This window comes from Nelumbo lutea, chromosome 1 (genome assembly GCF_056320005.1).
Source record: "Nelumbo lutea isolate HS-2025 chromosome 1, American lotus-T2T, whole genome shotgun sequence".
NCBI classification, from domain to species: Eukaryota; Viridiplantae; Streptophyta; class Magnoliopsida; order Proteales; family Nelumbonaceae; genus Nelumbo; species Nelumbo lutea.
The window spans coordinates 147,101,577-147,111,218 of record NC_142684.1 but is presented as its reverse complement, the minus strand read 5'-3'; positions in this window follow the sequence as shown (position 1 = coordinate 147,111,218).

Below are 9,642 nucleotides of genomic sequence, written 5' to 3'. Positions count from 1 at the left end.
TTCGAGGTAAAGTGAATTCTAGTCAACTTCAGAAGCTCGACCGACATTCTTTTTCTAAACGCATTCAAGAAGATGTAGCTTGAGAGGAAGGACATGCAACCAGTTGACGTCCCCTTCATCGGCTTTAATGGAGACGTGGTGAGGCCTCTAGGTTGGATTAAGGTGTCAGTTACAATAGGCTTAGAGTCAAATTTAGTCCATTTCGAGTATAGCATTTTGGTGGCCGCGATTCCATCCCCCTACAATGCCATCCTAGGTCGGCCCATCTTGCATGTACTTCGGCCAGTGGTGTCAACCTACTACCTTTTAATGAAGTTTTCGACAAGGTATGGAGTAGGGGTAGTATGAGGTGACTAGTTGGAGTCACGCAAGTGCTACAACATTGAAAGGCAAAGGAAAACTGGAAAATGGTGTCAACCTAGAGCCGCCCCTAAGAACACTAGCAAGAGAGCCCATCCAATGGAGGACATCGTACTAGTCTCGGTCTCAAATACCAAGCTCGAGAAGATGGTCTAGATTGGAGATCACCTTGCGGAATCACTATGGTCACAACTGGTAAGTTTCTTACTTAGTAATCTAGATGTTTTTGCATGGTTAGCAGCAAAAATGCATGGCATACCCCTCTGTCATTACTTATAGACTTAGTGTGGACCCTTTAGTTAGACCAATCAAGAAAAGGAGAAGGAACCTCGCCCTAGAGAGGTGGAGGATAGTTGATGAGGAGGTCGAGAAGATTCTCGTAGTAGACTTTGTTAAAAAGGTCTAGTATCCGAGCTAGGTAGTCAACCCAGTGCTCATGAATAAAACAAATGGCAAGTGGTGCATATGTGCCGACTACACCGACCTCAATAGAGCCTACCCAAAGGACACTTTCCCGCTCCCCATAATAGACCACCTAGTATACGCAACCTCGGGGCACGAATTGTTGAGCTTCATGGACACCTACTCTGGCTATAACCAGATCCAAATGGACCCGAAAGACCAAGAAAAGATTGCTTTTGTAATCGAACTAGGCTTGTATTGTTATAAAGTAATGCCCTTCGGATTAAAAAATGCTAGAGCAACTTTATAACGACTTGTAAACAAGATTTTTTCACCATTAATTGGCAATAAAATCGAAGCTTATGTTGATAACATGGTCGTGAAGACCCAATTTTCAAGCTCTTTAATTTCTTATTTAAATTCTGTTTTTGAAATTCTAAGAAAGTTTAACATGAAGCCCAACTTGAACAAGTGTGTCTTCAGGGTCACGTTGGGAAAATTCCTTGGCTATATAGTGCACTGACGTGGCATCAAAGCCAACCCAGTCAAAATCCAAGCAATACTAGATATGAGACCACCTAGGTCAATAGAGGAAGTACGAAAGTTAATAGGTCGGATGTCGCCCTAAAGCGATTTATGTCTAAGTCGGCTATGCGGTGTCTCCCATTTTTTAAAGCCATAGAGAAAAATGAGGACTTCAAGAGAACCGAGGAGTGCTAACTCGCATTAGACGAGCTCAAATGGTACCTTAGTTCATCACCACTGTTGACCAAACCAGATCCTGGAGACGAGCTAAAACTTTACCTCTCCGCGAGTGACTAGGGGGTTAGCTCAGTACTAATTCGAGAAGTAGACAGGGTGTAGAGACCTGTTTACTATATAAGTTGAGTGAGACCAGGTACCCTGACATAGAGAAGCTGGCATTTGCCTTAGTATTGGTAGCTCAAAAGTTGCGCCCCTACTTCCAAGCCCATATCATCGTGGTCCTAACTAATCGACCACTAAGGCATGTTCTTTAGAAGCCCGAGGACTCAAGGATGTTGATGAAGTGGGTCATCAAGCTGAGTGAGTGTGACATCCGATTCACGCCACACCCAACAATCAAAGCGCAAGTCCTGCCTAACTTCGTCATCGAGTGCACATTCAACACATCGACCCCTGGAGTGGTTGAGCCAGTTAGCATGTCAAAGACATCAACCAGTGCAACATCCATCCCGAACTGGGACGAGGAGCCCTAGATCCTCTACGTCGACGGCTCATTTAACAAGCGTGGAAGTGGAGCTAGGCTGATTCTTTACGGTCTTAGCAAAGTGAAGCTAGAGTATGCCCTCTAGTTTGCATTCGAAGCATCAAACAATGAAGTAGAGTATGAGGCATTCGTAGTCGGGCTGACTTTGGCAAAGGAGATCGATGTAAAGTACTTCGTGGTATGCAGTGATTCTCGATCGGTGGTAAACTAGGTGAATGGACAGTATGAGGCCCGGGAGCCCGCCATGTCAGCTTATTTGGTCAAGGTGAGAGATCTCCTACCTGACTTCTACTCCCGGTATATTCAATAGATACCGAGGACCAAGAACATAGAGGTCGATGCGCTTTCAAATCTAACAAGTGCAACCAAAATCACAAGGAGAATGGTCTATGTTAAAAACCTGCCACGACCTAGCATAGAGAGGGGGCAGAAGAGGTTGTTCCTGTCCTAGCAGCAAAGCCGAGTTGGATGGATCCGCTCATTGAATATCTACACCATAGAACCCTACCAGCAAACCGCAATGTAGCTTGGAGGGTAGAGCGGTAGTCAGCTTGCTACGTCATTGTTGGTGATCAATCGTACCGCAAGTCTTTTACACTCCCCTACCTGTGCTGCTTGCGTCCTATAGAGGCAAGCCAAGTGCTGCACGAGGCAAGCCAAGTGCTTGCGTCCTATAGGGGCAAGGCACTTGCCCAAAAAGTGCTAAGCAAGGCTACTACTAGTCTATGATGAAGGTGGACACACTCGAGCTCATTCAGAGGTGTGATAACTACCAGAGGCATGCTAACATACCACACCAGTCCGCCGCCGACCTAAAGTACCTAACCAGCCCATGGTTGTTCGCTCAATGGGGAATAGACATCCTTGGTCCCTTCCCACCTATGACCAGGCATAGAAGGTTCTTAGTCATGGTAGTTGACTATTTCACAAAGTGAGTAGAAGTCGAGCCATTGGTGTCAATCACAGCCCTGAATGCACAAAACTTCTTCTAAAGGAACATATTTTGCAGATCTGGACTCCCCAAAGTGCTGATATCGGACAATGGGAAGCAGTTTAAGGACATCAAATTCCAGAATTGGTGTGCCAAGATGGGGATCCAACTAAATTTCACCTTAGTACCTCATCCCCAAACAAACAGTCAATCTGAGGTAACAAATAGGGCAATCCTTCGCCGACTTAAAACTTGGATTTCCCGAGCTAAGGGTTTGTGGGTAGATGAGCTGCATACCATTCTTTAGGCCTATCGGACAATCAAAATGGTGACCAGAGAGACACCCTTCAATCTGACATACAAAATGGAGGTCGTCATCCCTGCTGAGATCGAGGTTCCCACCTTATAGTTTGAGGCATATGACGAGGAGGCTAACGACGATGAGATACAGACCAACCTTGACCTGGTAGAAGAAGTCTGAGACCTGGCCTATATCCGAACCGCGGCCTACTTGCAATGAGTAACTCAGTACTATAATGCTCGAGTCAGGAGATGGCACTTCCGAGTTGGTGACCTAGTATTTCGAAAAGTTATGGTACATGAGCCCGGTGTAGGTAAGATAGGACCGAACTGGTAAGGTCCTTACAAAGTACTAAGGGTAATCAGTGAAGGAACGTATGAGCTCGAGACATTGGAGGGGAGGCAAGTACCTTGTGCCAGGAACATGGATAATCTGAGGAGGTACTACATCTGAGCTCAGGAGTTCAGCGTCCACAACTTCAAAAATTCCACTAAGTATAGAAAGAGTCTGCCCGCCTCAGCGACCTGGTTGAGCTGACCTACATTATGGAGCACATCAACTACATCTCAAAGGGGATGCCAAGTCACTCTTAGCCTAAAGTTCCCCAGTTCCCCTATGTTGACTTGACAATGACATCTGCAATTCAATATGCTTAGTCAGTTTGGCACATAGGCAGTTTGGGTTATATCCCATACTATGCCTAGTCACTTCGGCACCTAAGCACTTCGGTTTACTCCCATACATAGTTTATTTTTGTGAAGTTTTAGGTGTAAAGAAGAAAGAACACGATGTCTGCAAAAAAGGAAATTTCACTAAATATAAGTGAGAGATTACATCGTCATCAAAAAAATGGAAGAAAGTTCCATCAGACTGAGCTCAAAGGCTCGACACTTTACATATTTACAAGGGGGTCCAAGAAAAGAGGAAAAAGGATTCAGACATCTTGGGGCTTCTCGTCCCCATCACCAACTATGTCAGCAACATCCACCTCGGCAACATCCTCATTAGCTCTAACCTCAGCTCCCTCGCCAACATCCAAATCGACTTGATTTTTCTCTCATTGGTACAAGTCGAGGACTTGATGAGCATAAGGTTGAGCTCAGGGTACATCGACCTCATCATCATCCAGCAGAGTTTGAAGCCTTGATAGAAAGCATCAGTGTTGAACTCCCCCCTCTCCTGCAAGTAGCTTGGCGAGACTTTGAACTCCTCAAGAATTCAAACTTTTGAAGCTTGGACCTCGTCGAGGAATTGGGCCTCGTGTTTAGCGAGGTGAGCATCCTTTTCCTATAGCTCCTTCTTGAGCTTCTCGACGTGCATTCTTGTGGAACACTTTTCTCTTCTTCTTCCCCATGCTTTGAAGAAAACCCAAAGTCAAAATGCTCGACATGTCTCATGCACAAGAAGCTAAAGAGTTAGTCAAATTAAAATCAAGTAAAAAAAGCAAACACCCAAACTTGAAATGACAACTTACCCGGAGGACTCAGCCCGACCTGGATTAGCTTTTCCTCGACCAAGAAGTCGCTCAACATCAGCTACCGGTCCACCAAGTTTCACACTTTGGCCTGCACCAGCTCGTTCAGTTCCTCCCCGATGTCTTTCATACCCTCTCTTCAGTGTGTTGGGAAAGGCCACCCACCAGACAACGCGAGGAAGAAGCACTTACTCTTCTAGGCTGGGACTTTAGAGGGAAAGCCATGAAAAAGCTTGTACTTGGGCCGATAAGACAGGTAATAACTAACTTTGCCTGAGGTCCTAGCAGGGTTTTTCTTTATTTGGTAGAGAACAAGAATGGTTTTAATGTCTAAAGGGAAGTCGATATGAAAGGAAAGAGAAATTGTACCGACCAAGATACGGATTGAGTTCGGATGTAGTTGATCGAGGCGGACATTATAGTAGTTTAGGACCTCGGGAATAAAAGGGTGAAGTGGAAACTGGAGACTTGCCTTCAGATCCTCCTCAAAGATGGTGACCTCATCCTCGTCATGGTCCCAAGAGAAAGCCCTAATAGGGAGTAACCAAGGTGATCAGGGGACCTATACCGAGCCGCAAGACCATGGATCTCCTCAACAAACAGTTAATGGGACCAAAGTGGACCGGCACCCTAGCCCTAGGTTGCCAAAAGGAAAATGAAGCCCCTTTATGGGAACATCGTCAATCTTGGACCGAGGACCCCTTCTTGGCCTGATCGGATTGCACCCTTTCCTCATCGGACTCATCGCTTGACATAATGGAATATAACTAGGAAAGAATGCAAAGGAAGACGACTCACCTAAGGGAAGAAATGACCGACCTCGCCGACCTAATTAAAGACACCAATGACAACGTGCTCTGCGACCTAAAAATGCTCTAGAGCTCAAAAAGGGACAAAGGAAATGGGTTCCCAAGGGCCCTATTTATAGCCACCTTAATTGACCATGAAAAGTCTAGATCAAACAGGTCTGACGGCTCCCAGTGGTGCAACTATTCATATTCTGAGGTAGAAATCAATTGAGCACATTTTTTGCGTCCACAAAGCTTAATGTTCGTGTGACGTCCGTGCGTGCCCGAGATGTGACCGCACCCCCTAAGGTCAAGCCAGTTGAGTCGATCAGATCTGAACCATTGGTTGGACCAGGCTGAATTGAAGATGGAGACAAATCCATTCAGCTCGATGATACTCCCGCCTTGAGTTGACTACATCGGGCTCGGGATTGGGGGCAATTGATGAAGGAAAATTTGGCCCATCCAATAATGTGATGACACGTGGAGCGACAGAATGATACGGTGACACTTCAACGACCTCGGACACCTCAGCAATCCTAGTCACCTCAGGTCACTCAACTAGACTGAAGCCCGAGCAACTCACTACATCCACCAACTTGCCAAGGTGCCATGTAGCTTCTTTCTACAAGCAAGCCAGCTATCTCTAATCTCCTTGAGATCACGGTATACGTCAATGGATCTTATCTTCACCTGTCCAATTTGGACAGACATGGATAAGCCTTATCAGCTTACTCAGAGTCCATCTTCGAGTGTGAAGCTAACTCCAGGTTAGACGGGCCGGTGATCTTGGACACGCATTGTGAGGCCCACGGCAGTTTGCCTATATAAAGGTCTCGCCTCCAGCCTCACAAGGTACAGTCGATTTAGCTCTCGAATTCCCTTACACTCAAGCTCTCAACTCTCTTAAATCTCCACATCACTGTCTTAAGCATCAAAGTGCCCACATCGGGTAAAGTACCCCAAGCACTCTGATTGCCTTGTTTTGCAGCTCGACCAGGTGGCATCTCTAAACCAACGTCCAAGTTGTCCTCTAGTAGGGATCGACCAGATCGCGCATCATCATACAATACTAGAGATGTGCTCAAATATTTTCTTTTTTTGCATTTTTATAAAATTGTGTGTTTTCATCTTATCTGATTTTCATTATTAATTAGTTAATTATGACATCAAGGGTCGGCACGTTTGACCTGAAAGGTTAAATTGCTACTCACTGCCAAATACGAAAATGCAATCCATTTTTGGGTTGGTTTTCGGTTTGTATTTTATTTCCATCATCAATAAAAAAAATTATCCTTTGTCACACTTATTTTTTTAATATGGTTAATTAATATAAAATATTAGAGATATATCCAAATGTTTTCTACATAATTTATATATTGTGTTTTATCTTTTTTAAATATATTATTTAATTATGACTTCTAGGGTTGACACATTTGACTTGAAAGGTTGAATTGTTGACTCGCCACCAAACAAGAAAAATAACTCCATTTTTTTAATGGTTTTAAATTTGTATTTTATTTCCATCATCAATAAAAACAATTAATCTTTTTCACACTTATTTTCTTTAATATGGTTAATTAATATAAATATTGGAGATATAACCAAAAGTTTTTACATGATTTGTATATTTTTTGTGTTTTTATATTTTTTAATTTATTATTTAATTATGACATCGACAATTGATGCATTAGACCTGAAAGGTTGAATTGATGACTCACCATCAAGTAGGAAAACACAACTCCATTTTTGGGTTGGTTTTGAATTTGTATTTTATTTTCATCATCAGTAAAAACAATTATTCTTTGCCACACTTATTTTTCTTTAGTATGGTTAATTAATAGAAATGTTGGAGATATAACCAAAAGTTTTTACAAGATTTATATATTTTTTTGTTTTTTTATCTTTTTTAATTTATTATTTAATTATGACATCGACAATTGATGCATTTGACCTGAAAGGTTGAATTGTTGACTTGCCATCAAACAGGAAAACAAAACTCCATTTTTGGATTGGTTTTGAATTTGTATTTTATTTCCATCATCAATAAAAATAATTATCCTTTGTCACATTTATTTTTCTTTAGTATGGTTAGTTAATATAAAATACTAGAAATATACCCAAATGTTTTCTACATAATTTATATATGTTTTTGTTTTTATATTTTCTAAATTTATTATTTACTTATGATTTTAAGGGTTGACACATTTGACCTAAAAGTAATTGTTGATCTACCGCCAAACAAGAAAACAATTTCACTTTTTGGTTAGTTTTAAATTTGTATTTTATTTCCATCATCAATAAAAAGTTAAACTGATTCTCGTTTATCATGTTTAACTTTTAGTATAAAATACTAAAGATGTGTCCAAATGTTTTATATAGAGTTTCTATAATTTCCATATTTTTGTATTTTTATCTTTTTGTCTAATTTTTATTATTTAATTATGAGATCAAGGGTTGACATATGTGACCAAAGGTTGAACTGTTAACCCGCCACCAAGAAAATAGTTTTATTTTTTGTTAGTTTAAATTTTTAAACTTTATTTCCTACATTAATAAAAATTATTATTTATCACACTTATTTTTCTTTAATATGATTAGTATAAAATATTAAATAAAGTGCCTAAATGTTTTTAAAAAAAAACTTATGTATTATTACATAATGTTTTGTGTTTTTTATCTCTTTAAATTTTTATTTAATCATGATATCAAGGATTGACACATTTGACTAAAATAATTGAATTGTTGACCCACTAGTACGAAAATAATTTTTATTTTTGGTTTGGTTTTAAATTTATATTTCATTCCAACATCAATAAGAATAATTATTATTTATTATACTTATTTTTATTTATTATGTTTAATATAAAGCATTAGAGATGTGCCCAAATTTTATATATTTTATTTTATATATTTTATATTTTAAAAGTTTTATTTAATTATGGCATCATGGATTAATCCATTAACCCATATGGTTGAATTACTTATTCACCCCAAATATAAGACTTAATAAGGGCTATTATGCTCTCACAATAATGGGATTAAAACCTTAAATATAAGATTTAATGAGAGAGATTTTAATGAAGAAAAAATGGTTATTCAAATAACATTTATGTCTTTAGAATTTGAGAGGGACCAAATTCAAAAACTGGATATTTTAGTAAAACAAAAGTTCTATTCCCATTCATTTTTTAATAATAGATATAAATTAGTTGAAATCTTGATTTAACATGTAACAAACATTAGTAAATGCACCATAATTGAACTCTAAGGTGGCGTTTGATAAATCTAAAATCTGAAACCTGGAAGTTAAAAAGATACTAAAAGTGCTTGAAATCTGAAAATAGACATAGTTGCTTTTGACTTTTAGAAGCTCTGAATAAAGAAGGTTGTTTGTATTGGATGAAACCTTCAGCATCTAAAACTCATTGATTCTACTACTTTACCCCTAAAATAGGCTATTTGGTAATTTTGAGTTCGATTTGCATTATTGCATAAAAAATAATTTATTAAATTCAAAATGATATTAAAAAATATGAGTAAATTATAAAAATAAAAAAAATTATTAAAATAAGAATAAAATTGAAAAATACATATCAATTTATAAATTAAAAATAAATTATTATGAGTTAAATAATAATGCAAATAGTAATAAAGACCATGAAGCAATAAAAAATTAATAATTATCAAATTAATATCTTAAAACTATTAAAATATTTAATGATTAATAAAAATAAAAATAATTAATAATTAATGCAAATATAATTTATAAAAATAAAAAACTTATTAAAATATGATTAAAATTGGAAAGAACCAGCCCTACTGCTGAGAGTTGCAGCAGTGATGGCGGGAAGACAGGAGAGAGAGAGAGAGAGAGAGAGAGAGAGAGAGAGAGAGAGAGATGGGGTAGGGGTATTTTTTACTTTAGGCCATGTCTGAAACGTGTCTGAGCACGTTAAGTGGCAGGCTTAGGTCTTACAATTTCAGATATGAAAAAACTTTTCAAATTATATTTCAGATGCAACACCAAATAAGCATTGCATCTAAAAAGCAGATATTTCAAACTTTAGAGATGTAAAAAATGTTATCAAACGCCACCTAAATATTAATATCTTTTTTCAGTTTTATCCTAATCCT